General features: G+C 45.5%; 39 non-coding genes across 39 annotated transcripts in view; all 39 read right to left on the reverse strand.

Annotated features, from left to right (window-relative positions):
- Window positions 1-84: 84 nt before the first annotated feature.
- Window positions 85-203, reverse strand: LOC133437890 (5S ribosomal RNA). The gene has a single exon (XR_009781088.1). It is a non-coding gene; the product is annotated as a 5S ribosomal RNA (ribosomal RNA).
- A 216-nt stretch (window positions 204-419) lies between these two features.
- Window positions 420-538, reverse strand: LOC133437829 (5S ribosomal RNA). Its single transcript, XR_009781029.1, has one exon. It is a non-coding gene; the product is annotated as a 5S ribosomal RNA (ribosomal RNA).
- Window positions 539-754: 216 nt separating this feature from the next.
- On the reverse strand, window positions 755-873 carry LOC133437774 (5S ribosomal RNA). The gene has a single exon (XR_009780977.1). It is a non-coding gene; the product is annotated as a 5S ribosomal RNA (ribosomal RNA).
- Window positions 874-1,072: 199 nt separating this feature from the next.
- On the reverse strand, window positions 1,073-1,191 carry LOC133438001 (5S ribosomal RNA). Its single transcript, XR_009781196.1, has one exon. It is a non-coding gene; the product is annotated as a 5S ribosomal RNA (ribosomal RNA).
- Window positions 1,192-1,408: 217 nt separating this feature from the next.
- LOC133437878 (5S ribosomal RNA) lies at window positions 1,409-1,527 on the reverse strand. Its single transcript, XR_009781076.1, has one exon. It is a non-coding gene; the product is annotated as a 5S ribosomal RNA (ribosomal RNA).
- Window positions 1,528-1,726: 199 nt separating this feature from the next.
- LOC133437959 (5S ribosomal RNA) lies at window positions 1,727-1,845 on the reverse strand. The gene has a single exon (XR_009781155.1). It is a non-coding gene; the product is annotated as a 5S ribosomal RNA (ribosomal RNA).
- Window positions 1,846-2,044: 199 nt separating this feature from the next.
- On the reverse strand, window positions 2,045-2,163 carry LOC133437980 (5S ribosomal RNA). The gene has a single exon (XR_009781175.1). It is a non-coding gene; the product is annotated as a 5S ribosomal RNA (ribosomal RNA).
- A 199-nt stretch (window positions 2,164-2,362) lies between these two features.
- LOC133438002 (5S ribosomal RNA) lies at window positions 2,363-2,481 on the reverse strand. The gene has a single exon (XR_009781197.1). It is a non-coding gene; the product is annotated as a 5S ribosomal RNA (ribosomal RNA).
- Window positions 2,482-2,698: 217 nt separating this feature from the next.
- On the reverse strand, window positions 2,699-2,817 carry LOC133437855 (5S ribosomal RNA). The gene has a single exon (XR_009781054.1). It is a non-coding gene; the product is annotated as a 5S ribosomal RNA (ribosomal RNA).
- A 199-nt stretch (window positions 2,818-3,016) lies between these two features.
- Window positions 3,017-3,135, reverse strand: LOC133437874 (5S ribosomal RNA). The gene has a single exon (XR_009781072.1). It is a non-coding gene; the product is annotated as a 5S ribosomal RNA (ribosomal RNA).
- Window positions 3,136-3,334: 199 nt separating this feature from the next.
- On the reverse strand, window positions 3,335-3,453 carry LOC133437822 (5S ribosomal RNA). The gene has a single exon (XR_009781022.1). It is a non-coding gene; the product is annotated as a 5S ribosomal RNA (ribosomal RNA).
- Window positions 3,454-3,669: 216 nt separating this feature from the next.
- LOC133437945 (5S ribosomal RNA) lies at window positions 3,670-3,788 on the reverse strand. Its single transcript, XR_009781141.1, has one exon. It is a non-coding gene; the product is annotated as a 5S ribosomal RNA (ribosomal RNA).
- Window positions 3,789-3,987: 199 nt separating this feature from the next.
- LOC133437817 (5S ribosomal RNA) lies at window positions 3,988-4,106 on the reverse strand. The gene has a single exon (XR_009781018.1). It is a non-coding gene; the product is annotated as a 5S ribosomal RNA (ribosomal RNA).
- Window positions 4,107-4,323: 217 nt separating this feature from the next.
- On the reverse strand, window positions 4,324-4,442 carry LOC133437831 (5S ribosomal RNA). Its single transcript, XR_009781031.1, has one exon. It is a non-coding gene; the product is annotated as a 5S ribosomal RNA (ribosomal RNA).
- Window positions 4,443-4,641: 199 nt separating this feature from the next.
- Window positions 4,642-4,760, reverse strand: LOC133437823 (5S ribosomal RNA). Its single transcript, XR_009781023.1, has one exon. It is a non-coding gene; the product is annotated as a 5S ribosomal RNA (ribosomal RNA).
- A 217-nt stretch (window positions 4,761-4,977) lies between these two features.
- LOC133438012 (5S ribosomal RNA) lies at window positions 4,978-5,096 on the reverse strand. Its single transcript, XR_009781207.1, has one exon. It is a non-coding gene; the product is annotated as a 5S ribosomal RNA (ribosomal RNA).
- Window positions 5,097-5,295: 199 nt separating this feature from the next.
- Window positions 5,296-5,414, reverse strand: LOC133437960 (5S ribosomal RNA). The gene has a single exon (XR_009781156.1). It is a non-coding gene; the product is annotated as a 5S ribosomal RNA (ribosomal RNA).
- A 199-nt stretch (window positions 5,415-5,613) lies between these two features.
- On the reverse strand, window positions 5,614-5,732 carry LOC133437981 (5S ribosomal RNA). The gene has a single exon (XR_009781176.1). It is a non-coding gene; the product is annotated as a 5S ribosomal RNA (ribosomal RNA).
- Window positions 5,733-5,931: 199 nt separating this feature from the next.
- On the reverse strand, window positions 5,932-6,050 carry LOC133437857 (5S ribosomal RNA). Its single transcript, XR_009781056.1, has one exon. It is a non-coding gene; the product is annotated as a 5S ribosomal RNA (ribosomal RNA).
- Window positions 6,051-6,267: 217 nt separating this feature from the next.
- Window positions 6,268-6,386, reverse strand: LOC133437775 (5S ribosomal RNA). Its single transcript, XR_009780978.1, has one exon. It is a non-coding gene; the product is annotated as a 5S ribosomal RNA (ribosomal RNA).
- Window positions 6,387-6,585: 199 nt separating this feature from the next.
- On the reverse strand, window positions 6,586-6,704 carry LOC133437819 (5S ribosomal RNA). The gene has a single exon (XR_009781019.1). It is a non-coding gene; the product is annotated as a 5S ribosomal RNA (ribosomal RNA).
- Window positions 6,705-6,921: 217 nt separating this feature from the next.
- LOC133437899 (5S ribosomal RNA) lies at window positions 6,922-7,040 on the reverse strand. The gene has a single exon (XR_009781097.1). It is a non-coding gene; the product is annotated as a 5S ribosomal RNA (ribosomal RNA).
- Window positions 7,041-7,239: 199 nt separating this feature from the next.
- Window positions 7,240-7,358, reverse strand: LOC133437785 (5S ribosomal RNA). The gene has a single exon (XR_009780987.1). It is a non-coding gene; the product is annotated as a 5S ribosomal RNA (ribosomal RNA).
- A 217-nt stretch (window positions 7,359-7,575) lies between these two features.
- On the reverse strand, window positions 7,576-7,694 carry LOC133438021 (5S ribosomal RNA). Its single transcript, XR_009781208.1, has one exon. It is a non-coding gene; the product is annotated as a 5S ribosomal RNA (ribosomal RNA).
- A 199-nt stretch (window positions 7,695-7,893) lies between these two features.
- On the reverse strand, window positions 7,894-8,012 carry LOC133437961 (5S ribosomal RNA). Its single transcript, XR_009781157.1, has one exon. It is a non-coding gene; the product is annotated as a 5S ribosomal RNA (ribosomal RNA).
- A 199-nt stretch (window positions 8,013-8,211) lies between these two features.
- Window positions 8,212-8,330, reverse strand: LOC133437982 (5S ribosomal RNA). The gene has a single exon (XR_009781177.1). It is a non-coding gene; the product is annotated as a 5S ribosomal RNA (ribosomal RNA).
- A 199-nt stretch (window positions 8,331-8,529) lies between these two features.
- Window positions 8,530-8,648, reverse strand: LOC133437971 (5S ribosomal RNA). Its single transcript, XR_009781166.1, has one exon. It is a non-coding gene; the product is annotated as a 5S ribosomal RNA (ribosomal RNA).
- A 216-nt stretch (window positions 8,649-8,864) lies between these two features.
- Window positions 8,865-8,983, reverse strand: LOC133437858 (5S ribosomal RNA). The gene has a single exon (XR_009781057.1). It is a non-coding gene; the product is annotated as a 5S ribosomal RNA (ribosomal RNA).
- A 217-nt stretch (window positions 8,984-9,200) lies between these two features.
- LOC133437996 (5S ribosomal RNA) lies at window positions 9,201-9,319 on the reverse strand. Its single transcript, XR_009781191.1, has one exon. It is a non-coding gene; the product is annotated as a 5S ribosomal RNA (ribosomal RNA).
- Window positions 9,320-9,518: 199 nt separating this feature from the next.
- LOC133437939 (5S ribosomal RNA) lies at window positions 9,519-9,637 on the reverse strand. The gene has a single exon (XR_009781136.1). It is a non-coding gene; the product is annotated as a 5S ribosomal RNA (ribosomal RNA).
- A 199-nt stretch (window positions 9,638-9,836) lies between these two features.
- Window positions 9,837-9,955, reverse strand: LOC133437988 (5S ribosomal RNA). The gene has a single exon (XR_009781183.1). It is a non-coding gene; the product is annotated as a 5S ribosomal RNA (ribosomal RNA).
- A 216-nt stretch (window positions 9,956-10,171) lies between these two features.
- Window positions 10,172-10,290, reverse strand: LOC133437776 (5S ribosomal RNA). Its single transcript, XR_009780979.1, has one exon. It is a non-coding gene; the product is annotated as a 5S ribosomal RNA (ribosomal RNA).
- Window positions 10,291-10,489: 199 nt separating this feature from the next.
- On the reverse strand, window positions 10,490-10,608 carry LOC133437820 (5S ribosomal RNA). Its single transcript, XR_009781020.1, has one exon. It is a non-coding gene; the product is annotated as a 5S ribosomal RNA (ribosomal RNA).
- Window positions 10,609-10,825: 217 nt separating this feature from the next.
- On the reverse strand, window positions 10,826-10,944 carry LOC133437898 (5S ribosomal RNA). The gene has a single exon (XR_009781096.1). It is a non-coding gene; the product is annotated as a 5S ribosomal RNA (ribosomal RNA).
- Window positions 10,945-11,143: 199 nt separating this feature from the next.
- Window positions 11,144-11,262, reverse strand: LOC133438009 (5S ribosomal RNA). Its single transcript, XR_009781204.1, has one exon. It is a non-coding gene; the product is annotated as a 5S ribosomal RNA (ribosomal RNA).
- Window positions 11,263-11,461: 199 nt separating this feature from the next.
- Window positions 11,462-11,580, reverse strand: LOC133437964 (5S ribosomal RNA). Its single transcript, XR_009781160.1, has one exon. It is a non-coding gene; the product is annotated as a 5S ribosomal RNA (ribosomal RNA).
- Window positions 11,581-11,797: 217 nt separating this feature from the next.
- LOC133437972 (5S ribosomal RNA) lies at window positions 11,798-11,916 on the reverse strand. The gene has a single exon (XR_009781167.1). It is a non-coding gene; the product is annotated as a 5S ribosomal RNA (ribosomal RNA).
- A 217-nt stretch (window positions 11,917-12,133) lies between these two features.
- On the reverse strand, window positions 12,134-12,252 carry LOC133437952 (5S ribosomal RNA). The gene has a single exon (XR_009781149.1). It is a non-coding gene; the product is annotated as a 5S ribosomal RNA (ribosomal RNA).
- Window positions 12,253-12,451: 199 nt separating this feature from the next.
- The window catches only part of LOC133437895 (5S ribosomal RNA), a 119-nt gene continuing 70 nt past the window's right edge, over window positions 12,452-12,500 (reverse strand). The window contains exon 1 of the ribosomal RNA XR_009781093.1: window positions 12,452-12,500. This exon is cut by the window's right edge and continues 70 nt beyond it. This is a non-coding gene — a ribosomal RNA (5S ribosomal RNA).

Consider the following 12,500-nt stretch of genomic DNA (forward strand, 5'->3'; position numbering starts at 1 on the left):
CACTTTAGGACGTGAGCTGTCGCTGTTACCACGTTGAAATATGTGTGGGTAGATTAAGCGAGAGCGCTCTCTGCTGGTTGAAAAAGCTTACAGCACCTGGTATTCCCAGGCGGTCTCCAATCCAAGTACTAACCAGGCCCGATCCTGCTTAGCTTCCGAGATCAGACGAGATCGGGCGCATCCAGGCTGGTATGGCCGTAAGCTGAAGCTCCAGCTTGAAATACTTCTTATATGGAGTTGAAGATAAGTATATAATACAAGTCATTGATTTGTTGGTGATAATAATTTAGAAGCGCTTATTTGTTGGAGTTAAAGTGCCTTAACCATGTGCAAAACACTTTAGGACGTGAGCTGTCGCTGTTACCACGTTGAAATATGTGTGGGTAGATTAAGCGAGAGCGCTCTCTGCTGGTTGAAAAAGCTTACAGCACCTGGTATTCCCAGGCGGTCTCCCATCCAAGTACTAACCAGGCCCGACCCTGCTTAGCTTCCGAGATCAGACGAGATCGGGCGCATCCAGGCTGGTATGGCCGTGAGCTGAAGCTGCAGCTTGAAATACCTCTTATATGGAGTTGAAGATAGTCATATAATATAAGTCATTGATTTGTTGGTGATAATAATTTAGAAGCGCTTATTTGTTGGAGTTAAAGTGCCTTAACCATGTGCAAAACACTTTAGGACGTGAGCTGTCGCTGTTACCACGTTGAAATTTGTGTGGGTAGATTAAGCAAGAGCGCTCTCTGCTGGTTGAAAAAGCTTACAGCACCTGGTATTCCCAGGCGGTCTCCCATTCAAGTACTAACCAGGCCCGACCCTGCTTAGCTTCCGAGATCAGACGAGATCGGGCGCATCCAGGCTGGTATGGCCGTAAGCAGAAGCTGCAGCTTGAAATACCTCTTATATGGAGTTGAAGATAAGTCATAGAATATAAGTCATTGATTTGTTGGTTTTATTTGTTGGAGTTAAAGTGCCTTAACCATGTGCAAAACACTTTAGGACGTGAGCTGTCGCTGTTACCACGTTGAAATATGTGTGGGTAGATTAAGCGAGAGCACTCTCTGCTGGTTGAAAAAGCTTACAGCACCTGGTATTCCCAGGCGGTCTCCCATCCAAGTACTAACCAGGCCCGACCCTGCTTAGCTTCCGAGATCAGACGAGATCGGGCGCATCCAGGCTGGTATGGCCGTAAGCTGAAGCTGCAGCTTGAAATACTTCTTATATGGAGTTGAAGATAAGTCATATAATACAAGTCATTCATTTGTTGGTGATAATAATTTAGAAGCGCTTATTTGTTGGAGTTAAAGAGCCTTAACCATGTGCAAAACACTTTAGGACGTGAGCTGTCGCTGTTACCACGTTGAAATATGTGTGGGTAGATTAAGCTAGAGGGTTCTCTGCTGGTTGAAAAAGCTTACAGCACCTGGTATTCCCAGGCGGTCTCCCATCCAAGTACTAACCAGGCCCGACCCTGCTTAGCTTCCGAGATTAGACGAGATCGGGCGCATCCAGGCTGGTATGGCCGTAAGCAGAAGCTGCAGCTTGAAATACCTCTTATATGGAGTTGAAGATAAGTCATAGAATATAGGTCATAGATTTGTTGGTTTTATTTGTTGGAGTTAAAGTGCCTTAACCATGTGCAAAACACTTCAGGACGTGAGCTGTCGCTTTTACCACGTTGAAATATGTGTGGGTAGATTAAGCGAGAGCGCTCTCTGCTGGTTGAAAAAACTTACAGCACCTGGTATTCCCAGGCGGTCTCCCATTCAAGTACTAACCAGGCCCGACCCTGCTTAGCTTCCGAGATCAGACGAGATTGGGCGCATCCAGGCTGGTATGGCCGTAAGCAGAAGCTCCTGCTTGAAATACTTCTTATATGGAATTGAAGATAAGTCATAGAATATAAGTCATTGATTTGTTGGTTTTATTTGTTGGAGTTAAAGCGCCTTAACCATGTGCAAAACACTTTAGGACGTGAGCTGTCGCTGTTACCACGTTGAAATATGTGTGGGTAGATTAAGCGAGAGCGTTCTCTGCTGGTTGAAAAAACTTACAGCACCTGGTATTCCCAGGCGGTCTCCCATCCAAGTACTAACCAGGCCCGACCCTGCTTAGCTTCCGAGATCAGACAAGATTGGGCGCATCCAGGCTGGTATGGCCGTAAGCAGAAGCTGCAGCTTGAAATACCTCTTATATGGAGTTGAAGATAAGTCATAGAATATAAGTCATTGATTTGTTGGTTTTATTTGTTGGAGTTAAAGTGCCTTAACTATGTGCAAAACACTTTAGGACGTGAGCTGTCGCTGTTACCACGTTGAAATATGTGTGGGTAGATTAAGCGAGAGCGTTCTCTGCTGGTTGAAAAAGCTTACAGCACCTGGTATTCCCAGGCGGTCTCCCATCCAAGTACTAACCATTCCCGACCCTGCTTAGCTTCCGAGATCAGACGAGATCGAGCGCATCCAGGCTGGTATGGCCGTAAGCAGAAGCTGCTGCTTGAAATACCTCTTATATGGAGTTGAAGATAAGTCATATAATATAAGTCATTGATTTGTTGGTGATATTAATTTAGAAGCGCTTATTTGTTGGAGTTAAAGTGCCTTAACCATGTGAAAAACACTTTTGGACGTGAGCTGTCGCTGTTACCACGTTGAAATATGTGTGGGTAGATTAAGCGAGAGCGCTCTCTGCTGGTTGAAAATGCTTACAGCACCTGGTATTCCCAGGCGGTCTCCCATCCAAGTACTAACCAGGCCCGACCATGCTTAGCTTCCGAGATCAGACGAGATCGGGCGCATCCAGGCTGGTATGGCCGTAAGCAGAAGCTGCAGCTTGAAATACCTCTTATATGGAGTTGAAGATAAGTCATAGAATATAAGTCATTGATTTGTTGGTTTTATTTGTCGGAGTTAAAGTGCCTTAACCATGTGCAAAACACTTTAGGACGTGAGCTGTCGCTGTTACCACGTTGAAATATGTGTGGGTAGATTAAGCGAGAGCGTTCTCTGCTGGTTGAAAAAGCTTACAGCACCTGGTATTCCCAGGCGGTCTCCCATCCAAGTACTAACCAGGCCCGACCCTGCTTAGCTTCCGAGATCAGACTAGATCGGGCGCATCCAGGCTGGTATGGCCGTAAGCAGAAGCTGCAGCTTGAAATACCTCTTATATGGAGTTGAAGATAAGTCATAGAATATAAGTCATTGATCTGTTGGTTTTATTTGTTGGAGTTAAGGTGCCTTAAGCATGTGCAAAACACTTTAGGACGTGAGCTGTCGCTGTTACCACGTTAAAATATGTGTGGGTAGATTAAGCGAGAGCGCTCTCTGCAGGTTGAAAAAGCTTACAGCACCTGGTATTCCCAGGTGGTCTCCCATCCAAGTACTAACCAGGCCCGACCCTGCTTAGCTTCCGAGATCAGACGAGATCGGGCGCATCCAGGCTGGTATGGCCGTGAGCTGAAGCTGCAGCTTGAAATACCTCTTATATGGAGTTGAAGATAGTCATATAATATAAGTCATTGATTTGTTGGTGATAATAATTTAGAAGCGCTTATTTGTTGGAGTTAAAGTGCCTTAACCATGTGCAAAACACTTTAGGACGTGAGCTGTCGCTGTTACCACGTTGAAATTTGTGTGGGTAGATTAAGCAAGAGCGCTCTCTGCTGGTTGAAAAAGCTTACAGCACCTGGTATTCCCAGGCGGTCTCCCATTCAAGTACTAACCAGCCCCGACCCTGCTTAGCTTCCGAGATCAGACGAGATCGGGCGCATCCAGGCTGGTATGGCCGTAAGCAGAAGCTGCAGCTTGAAATACCTCTTATATGGAGTTGAAGATAAGTCATAGAATATAAGTCATTGATTTGTTGGTTTTATTTGTTGGAGTTAAAGTGCCTTAACCATGTGCAAAACACTTTAGGACGTGAGCTGTCGCAGTTACCACGTTGAAATATGTGTGGCTAGATTAAGCGAGAGCGTTCTCTGCTGGTTGAAAAAGCTTACAGCACCTGGTATTCCCAGGCGGTCTCCCATCCAAGTACTAACCAGGCCCTACCCTGCTTAGCTTCCGAGATCAGACGAGATCGGGCGCATCGAGGCTGGTATGGCCGTAAGCAGAAGCTGCAGCTTGAAATACTTCTTATATGGAGTTGAAGATAAGTCATAGAATATATGTCATTGATTTGTTGGTGATAATAATTTAGAAGCGCTTATTTGTTGGAGTTAAGGTGCCTTAACTATGTGCAAAACACTTTAGGACGTGAGCTGTCGCTGTTACCACGTTGAAATATGTGTGGGTAGATTAAGCTAGAGGGTTCTCTGCTGGTTGAAAAAGCTTACAGCACCTGGTATTCCCAGGCGGTCTCCCATCCAAGTACTAACCAGGCCCGACCCTGCTTAGCTTCCGAGATCAGGCGAGATCGGGCGCATCCAGGCTGGTATGGCCGTAAGCTGAAGGTGCAGCTTGAAATACCTCTTATATGGAGTTGAAGATAAGTGATGGAATATAAGTCATTGATTTGTTGGTTTTATTTGTTGGAGTTAAAGTGCCTTAACCATGTGCAAAACACTTTAGGACGTGAGCTGTCGCTGTTACCACGTTGAAATATGTGTGGGTAGATTAAGCGAGAGCACTCTCTGCTGGTTGAAAAAGCTTACAGCACCTGGTATTCCCAGGCGGTCTCCCATCCAAGTACTAACCAGGCCCGACCCTGCTTAGCTTCCAAGATCAGACGAGATCGGGCGCATCCAGGCTGGTATGGCCGTAAGCTGAAGCTGCAGCTTGAAATACTTCTTATATGGAGTTGAAGATAAGTCATATAATACAAGTCATTGATTTGTTGGTGATAATAATTTAGAAGCGCTTATTTGTTGGAGTTAAAGAGCCTTAACCATGTGCAAAACACTTTAGGACGTGAGCTGTCGCTGTTACCACGTTGAAATATGTGTGGGTAGATTAAGCTAGAGGGTTCTCTGCTGGTTGAAAAAGCTTACAGCACCTGGTATTCCCAGGCGGTCTCCCATCCAAGTACTAACCAGGCCCGACCCTGCTTAGCTTCCGAGATCAGACGAGATCGGGCGCATCCAGGCTGGTATGGCCGTAAGCAGAAGCTGCAGCTTGAAATACCTCTTATATGGAGTTGAAGATAAGTCATAGAATATAGGTCATAGATTTGTTGGTTTTATTTGTTGGAGTTAAAGTGCCTTAACCATGTGCAAAACACTTCAGGACGTGAGCTGTCGCTTTTACCACGTTGAAATATGTGTGGGTAGATTAAGCGAGAGCGCTCTCTGCTGGTTGAAAAAACTTACAGCACCTGGTATTCCCAGGCGGTCTCCCATTCAAGTACTAACCAGGCCCGACCCTGCTTAGCTTCCGAGATCAGACGAGATTGGGCGCATCCAGGCTGGTATGGCCGTAAGCAGAAGCTCCTGCTTGAAATACCTCTTATATGGAATTGAAGATAAGTCATAGAATATAAGTCATTGATTTGTTGGTTTTATTTGTTGGAGTTAAAGTGCCTTAACCATGTGCAAAACACTTTAGGACGTGAGCTGTCGCTGTTACCACGTTGAAATATGTGTGGGTAGATTAAGCGAGAGCGTTCTCTGCTGGTTGAAAAAACTTACAGCACCTGGTATTCCCAGGCGGTCTCCCATCCAAGTACTAACCAGGCCCGACCCTGCTTAGCTTCCGAGATCAGACAAGATTGGGCGCATCCAGGCTGGTATGGCCGTAAGCAGAAGCTGCAGCTTGAAATACCTCTTATATGGAGTTGAAGATAAGTCATAGAATATAAGTCATTGATTTGTTGGTTTTATTTGTTGGAGTTAAAGTGCCTTAACCATGTGAAAAACACTTTTGGACGTGAGCTGTCGCTGTTACCACGTTGAAATATGTGTGGGTAGATTAAGCGAGAGCGCTCTCTGCTGGTTGAAAATGCTTACAGCACCTGGTATTCCCAGGCGGTCTCCCATCCAAGTATTAACCAGGCCCGACCCTGCTTAGCTTCCGAGATCAGACGAGATCGGGCGCATCCAGGCTGGTATGGCCGTAAGCAGAAGCTGCAGCTTGAAATACCTCTGATATGGAGTTGAAGATAAGTTATATAATACAAGTCATTGATTTGTTGGTGATAATAATTTAGAAGCGCTTATTTGTTGGAGTTAAAGTGCCTTAACCATGTGCAAAACACTTTAGGACGTGAGCTGTCGCTGTTACCACGTTGAAATTTGTGTGGGTAGATTAAGCAAGAGCGCTCTCTGCTGGTTGAAAAAGCTTACAGCACCTGGTATTCCCAGGCGGTCTCCCATTCAAGTACTAACCAGGCCCGACCCTGCTTAGCTTCCGAGATCAGACGAGATCGGGCGCATCCAGGCTGGTATGGCCGTAAGCAGAAGCTCCTGCTTGAAATACCTCTTATATGGAATTGAAGATAAGTCATAGAATATAAGTCATTGATTTGTTGGTTTTATTTGTTGGAGTTAAAGTGCCTTAACCATGTGCAAAACACTTTAGGACGTGAGCTGTCGCAGTTACCACGTTGAAATATGTGTGGCTAGATTAAGCGAGAGCGTTCTCTGCTGGTTGAAAAAGCTTACAGCACCTGGTATTCCCAGGCGGTCTCCCATCCAAGTACTAACCAGGCCCTACCCTGCTTAGCTTCCGAGATCAGACGAGATCGGGCGCATCGAGGCTGGTATGGCCGTAAGCAGAAGCTGCAGCTTGAAATACTTCTTATATGGAGTTGAAGATAAGTCATAGAATATATGTCATTGATTTGTTGGTGATAATAATTTAGAAGCGCTTATTTGTTGGAGTTAAGGTGCCTTAACTATGTGCAAAACACTTTAGGACGTGAGCTGTCGCTGTTACCACGTTGAAATATGTGTGGGTAGATTAAGCTAGAGGGTTCTCTGCTGGTTGAAAAAGCTTACAGCACCTGGTATTCGCAGGCGGTCTCCCATCCAAGTACTAACCAGGCCCGACCCTGCTTAGCTTCCGAGATCAGGCGAGATCGGGCGCATCCAGGCTGGTATGGCCGTAAGCTGAAGCTGCAGCTTGAAATACCTCTTATATGGAGTTGAAGATAAGTGATGGAATATAAGTCATTGATTTGTTGGTTTTATTTGTTGGAGTTAAAGTGCCTTAACCATGTGCAAAACACTTTAGGACGTGAGCTGTCGCTGTTACCACGTTGAAATATGTGTGGGTAGATTAAGCGAGAGCACTCTCTGCTGGTTGAAAAAGCTTACAGCACCTGGTATTCCCAGGCGGTCTCCCATCCAAGTACTAACCAGGCCCGACCCTGCTTAGCTTCCGAGATCAGACGAGATCGGGCACATCCAGGCTGGTATGGCCGTAAGCTGAAGCTGCAGCTTGAAATACTTCTTATATGGAGTTGAAGATAAGTCATATAATACAAGTCATTGATTTGTTGGTGATAATAATTTAGAAGCGCTTATTTGTTGGAGTTAAAGAGCCTTAACCATGTGCAAAACACTTTAGGACGTGAGCTGTCGCTGTTACCACGTTGAAATATGTGTGGGTAGATTAAGCTAGAGGGTTCTCTGCTGGTTGAAAAAGCTTACAGCACCTGGTATTCCCAGGCGGTCTCCCATCCAAGTACTAACCAGGCCCGACCCTGCTTAGCTTCCGAGATCAGACGAGATCGGGCGCATCCAGGCTGGTATGGCCGTAAGCAGAAGCTGCAGCTTGAAATACCTCTTATATGGAGTTGAAGATAAGTCATAGAATATAGGTCATAGATTTGTTGGTTTTATTTGTTGGAGTTAAAGTGCCTTAACCATGTGCAAAACACTTCAGGACGTGAGCTGTCGCTTTTACCACGTTGAAATATGTGTGGGTAGATTAAGCGAGAGCGCTCTCTGCTGGTTGAAAAAACTTACAGCACCTGGTATTCCCAGGCGGTCTCCCATTCAAGTACTAACCAGGCCCGACCCTGCTTAGCTTCCGAGATCAGACGAGATTGGGCGCATCCAGGCTGGTATGGCCGTAAGCAGAAGCTCCTGCTTGAAATACCTCTTATATGGAATTGAAGATAAGTCATAGAATATAAGTCATTGATTTGTTGGTTTTATTTGTTGGAGTTAAAGCGCCTTAACCATGTGCAAAACACTTTAGGACGTGAGCTGTCGCTGTTACCACGTTGAAATATGTGTGGGTAGATTAAGCGAGAGCGTTCTCTGCTGGTTGAAAAAACTTACAGCACCTGGTATTCCCAGGCGGTCTCCCATCCAAGTACTAACCAGGCCCGACCCTGCTTAGCTTCCGAGATCAGACAAGATTGGGCGCATCCAGGCTGGTATGGCCGTAAGCAGAAGCTGCAGCTTGAAATACCTCTTATATGGAGTTGAAGATAAGTCATAGAATATAAGTCATTGATTTGTTGGTTTTATTTGTTGGAGTTAAAGTGCCTTAACTATGTGCAAAACACTTTAGGACGTGAGCTGTCGCTGTTACCACGTTGAAATATGTGTGGGTAGATTAAGCGAGAGCGTTCTCTGCTGGTTGAAAAAGCTTACAGCACCTGGTATTCCCAGGCGGTCTCCCATCCAAGTACTAACCATTCCCGACCCTGCTTAGCTTCCGAGATCAGACGAGATCGGGCGCATCCAGGCTGGTATGGCCGTAAGCAGAAGCTGCTGCTTGAAATACCTCTTATATGGAGTTGAAGATAAGTCATATAATATAAGTCATTGATTTGTTGGTGATATTAATTTAGAAGCGCTTATTTGTTGGAGTTAAAGTGCCTTAACCATGTGAAAAACACTTTTGGACGTGAGCTGTCGCTGTTACCACGTTGAAATATGTGTGGGTGATTAAGCGAGAGCACTCTCTGCTGGTTGAAAATGCTTACAGCACCTGGTATTCCCAGGCGGTCTCCCATCCAAGTATTAACCAGGCCCGACCCTGCTTAGCTTCCGAGATCAGACGAGATCGGGCGCATCCAGGCTGGTATGGCCGTAAGCAGAAGCTGCAGCTTGAAATACCTCTGATATGGAGTTGAAGATAAGTTATATAATACAAGTCATTGATTTGTTGGTGATAATAATTTAGAAGCGCTTATTTGTTGGAGTTAAAGTGCCTTAACCATGTGCAAAACACTTTAGGACGTGAGCTGTCGCTGTTACCACGTTGAAATATGTGTGGGTAGATTAAGCGAGAGCGCTCTCTGCTGGTTGAAAAAGCTTACAGAACCGAGTATTCCCAGGCGGTCTCCCATCCAAGTACTAACCAGGCCCGACCATGCTTAGCTTCCGAGATCAGACGAGATCGGGCGCATCCAGGCTGGTATGGCCGTAAGCAGAAGCTGCAGCTTGAAATACCTCTTATATGGAGTTGAAGATAAGTCATAGAATATAAGTCATTGATTTGTTGGTTTTATTTGTCGGAGTTAAAGTGCCTTAACCATGTGCAAAACACTTTAGGACGTGAGCTGTCGCTGTTACCACGTTGAAATATGTGTGGGTAGATTAAGCGAGAGCGTTCTCTGCTGGTTGAAAAAGCTTACAGCACCTGGTATTCCCAGGCGGTCTCCCATCCAAGTACTAACCAGGCCCGACCCTGATTAGCTTCCGAGATCAGACTAGATCGGGCGCATCCAGGCTGGTATGGCCGTAAGCAGAAGCTGCAGCTTGAAATACCTCTTATATGGAGTTGAAGATAAGTCATAGAATATAAGTCATTGATCTGTTGGTTTTATTTGTTGGAGTTAAGGTGCCTTAAGCATGTGCAAAACACTTTAGGACGTGAGCTGTCGCTGTTACCACGTTAAAATATGTGTGGGTAGATTAAGCGAGAGCGCTCTCTGCAGGTTGAAAAAGCTTACAGCACCTGGTATTCCCAGGCGGTCTTCCATCCAAGTACTAACCAGGCCCGACCCTGCATAGCTTCCGAGATCAGACGAGATCGGGCGCATCCAGGCTGGTATGGCCGTGAGCTGAAGCTGCAGCTTGAAATACCTCTTATATGGAGTTGAAGATAGTCATATAATATAAGTCATTGATTTGTTGGTGATAATAATTTAGAAGCGCTTATTTGTTGGAGTTAAAGTGCCTTAACCATGTGCAAAACACTTTAGGACGTGAGCTGTCGCTGTTACCACGTTGAAATTTGTGTGGGTAGATTAAGCAAGAGCGCTCTCTGCTGGTTGAAAAAGCTTACAGCACCTGGTATTCCCAGGCGGTCTCCCATTCAAGTACTAACCAGGCCCGACCCTGCTTAGCTTCCGAGATCAGACGAGATCGGGCGCATCCAGGCTGGTATGGCCGTAAGCAGAAGCTGCAGCTTGAAATACCTCTTATATGGAGTTGAAGATAAGTCATAGAATATAAGTCATTGATTTGTTGGTTTTATTTGTTGGAGTTAAAGTGCCTTAACCATGTGTAAAACACTTTAGGACGTGAGCTGTCGCAGTTACCACGTTGAAATATGTGTGGCTAGATTAAGCGAGAGCGTTCTCTGCTGGTTGAAAAAGCTTACAGCACCTGGTATTCCCAGGCGGTCTCCCATCCAAGTACTAACCAGGCCCTACCCTGCTTAGCTTCCGAGATCAGACGAGATCGGGCGCATCGAGGCTGGTATGGCCGTAAGCAGAAGCTGCAGCTTGAAATACTTCTTATATGGAGTTGAAGATAAGTCATAGAATATATGTCATTGATTTGTTGGTGATAATAATTTAGAAGCGCTTATTTGTTGGAGTTAAGGTGCCTTAACTATGTGCAAAACACTTTAGGACGTGAGCTGTCGCTGTTACCACGTTGAAATATGTGTGGGTAGATGAAGCTAGAGGGTTCTCTGCTGGTTGAAAAAGCTTACAGCACCTGGTATTCCCAGGCGGTCTCCAATCCAAGTACTAACCAGGCCCGACCCTGCTTAGCTTCCGAGATCAGACGAGATCGGGCGCATCCAGGCTGGTATGGCCGTAAGCAGAAGCTCCTGCTTGAAATACCTCTTATCTGGAGTTGAAGATAAGTCATAGAATATAAGTCATTGATTTGTTGGTTTTATTTGTTGGAGTTAAAGCGCCTTAACCATGTGCAAAACACTTTAGGACGTGAGCTGTCGCTGTTACCACGTTGAAATATGTGTGGGTAGATTAAGCGAGAGCGTTCTCTGCTGGTTGAAAAAACTTACAGCACCTGGTATTCCCAGGCGGTCTCCCATCCAAGTACTAACCAGGCCCGACCCTGCTTAGCTTCCGAGATCAGACAAGATGGGGCGCATCCAGGCTGGTATGGCCATAAGCAGAAGCTGCAGCTTGAAATACCTCTTATATGGAGTTGAAGATAAGTCATAGAATATAAGTCATTGATTTGTTGGTTTTATTTGTTGGAGTTAAAGTGCCTTAACCATGTGCAAAACACTTTAGGACGTGAGCTGTCGCTGTTACCACGTTGAAATATGTGTGGGTAGATTAAGCGAGAGCGTTCTCTGCTGGTTGAAAAAGCTTACAGCACCTGGTACTCCCAGGCAGTCTCCCATCCAAGTACTAACCAAGCCCGACCCTGCTTAGCTTCCGAGATCAGACGAGATCAGGCGCATCCAGGCTGGTATGGCCGTAAGCAGAAGCTGCAGCTTGAAATACTTCTTATATGGAGTTGAAGATAAGTCATAGAATATATGTCATTGATTTGTTGGTGATAATAATTTAGAAGCGCTTATTTGTTGGAGTTAAGGTGCCTTAACTATGTGCAAAACACTTTAGGACGTGAGCTGTCGCTGTTACCACGTTGAAATATGTGTGGGTAGATTAAGCGAGAGCGTTCTCTGCTGGTTGAAAAAGCTTACAGCACCTGGTATTCCCAGGCGGTCTCCCATCCAAGTACTAACCATTCCCGACCCTGCTTAGCTTCCGAGATCAGACGAGATCGGGCGCATCCAGGCTGGTATGGCCGTAAGCAGAAGCTGCTGCTTGAAATACATCTTATATGGAGTTGAAGATAAGTCCTATAATATAAGTCATTGATTTGTTGGTGATATTAATTTAGAAGCGCTTATTTGTTGGAGTTAAAGTGCCTTAACCATGTGCAAAACACTTTAGGACGTGAGCTGTCGCTGTTACCACGTTGAAATATGTGTGGGTAGATTAAGCGAGAGCGCTCTCTGCTGGTTGAAAAAGCTTACAGAACCGAGTATTCCCAGGCGGTCTCCCATCCAAGTACTAACCAGGCCCGACCCTGCTTAGCTTCCGAGATCAGACGAGATCGGGCGCATCCAGGCTGGTATGGCCGTAAGCAGAAGCTGCAGCTTGAAATACCTCTTATATGGAGTTGAAGATAAGTCATAGAATATAAGTCATTGATTTGTTGGTTTTATTTGTTGGAGTTAAAGTGCCTTAACCATGTGCAAAACACTTTAGGACGTGAGCTGTCGCTGTTACCACGTTGAAATATGTGTGGGTAGATTAAGCGAGAGCGCTCTCTGCTGGTTGAAAATGCTTACAGCACCTGGTATTCCCAGGCGGTCTCCCATCCAAGTACTAAC

Source organism: Cololabis saira, unplaced genomic scaffold (assembly GCF_033807715.1).
Source record: "Cololabis saira isolate AMF1-May2022 unplaced genomic scaffold, fColSai1.1 scf100, whole genome shotgun sequence".
Classification (NCBI taxonomy): Eukaryota; Metazoa; Chordata; class Actinopteri; order Beloniformes; family Belonidae; genus Cololabis; species Cololabis saira.